The sequence below is a fragment of the Fragaria vesca genome, linkage group LG7, assembly GCF_000184155.1.
Source record: "Fragaria vesca subsp. vesca linkage group LG7, FraVesHawaii_1.0, whole genome shotgun sequence".
NCBI classification, from domain to species: Eukaryota; Viridiplantae; Streptophyta; class Magnoliopsida; order Rosales; family Rosaceae; genus Fragaria; species Fragaria vesca.
In genome coordinates, this window is record NC_020497.1 from 1,440,039 (window position 1) to 1,440,951 (window position 913).

Consider the following 913-nt stretch of genomic DNA (forward strand, 5'->3'; position numbering starts at 1 on the left):
GAGCTCGGCTAGATGTTATTTCTAGATGCCAAATAGCATTGCCATTGCGTACAATGATTGGTCATTTGAGATGAATAAGTTTAGGTTGGATATGAACCTCCACCTATAATCCGCATATGTAGAAACCTTGTCAGGCGATCTCATTCACCGCTAAATTGCGGATTGTCACTTTGATGAGACAATATTCCCGCCGTTAGGGGGAGATAAGAACACAAGTGTTCAAGTGGAACGACGTGAATTGTCGTGGTTTGTCCCCACTAAGTCTCATCTTGATCTCAAATGCTTATAGTGTTAAAGTGACGAGATCACATGCTGCAAATATGTCTGCAAGGATTGATGTCCTACAAAAGGACATGGCGCAACCAAAAGAAGTTGGTCTTGGCGCCATCACCATGGATGGTGATATGGTGACGCCATATAGTGGCAAAATTGGTGTCACAAGGCCGTGTGGCTCCCCAAAAGGAGGGAGGCCCTTAGGTTAGATATATTCTCGCACTAGGAAGAAAGCAAGATTGGCACAACCTGATCCATTGATCAATGATACTCAAATCCGTCTCATGAAGTCTGAATTGTGATTATCGTTGGGGGACGCCTCAATGTTAAATCCAATCCATATAGAGATCTCTACAAGTATTACACTAGTGTACATGAGGACGTGAGATAATGAGTCTACTATCGAACCACCCTTCGTTGATGGATATCAACTTAGTTGATTGGCCTAATGGAAAGATGCGATCCAGCATTAACAAAGAGATAGGTCCTTGGGCAGGTGATGCCGACACCGCAAGCTAAACCCTATCAACTATACCTTTGTTAGATAGCGTAGTGAGAACAAGAGCTTAGACTCACCTTATGGCGCAAGGTCTCTCACTAACACGCACTGGTCGACTACGATGAGATATGCTCTCGTAAT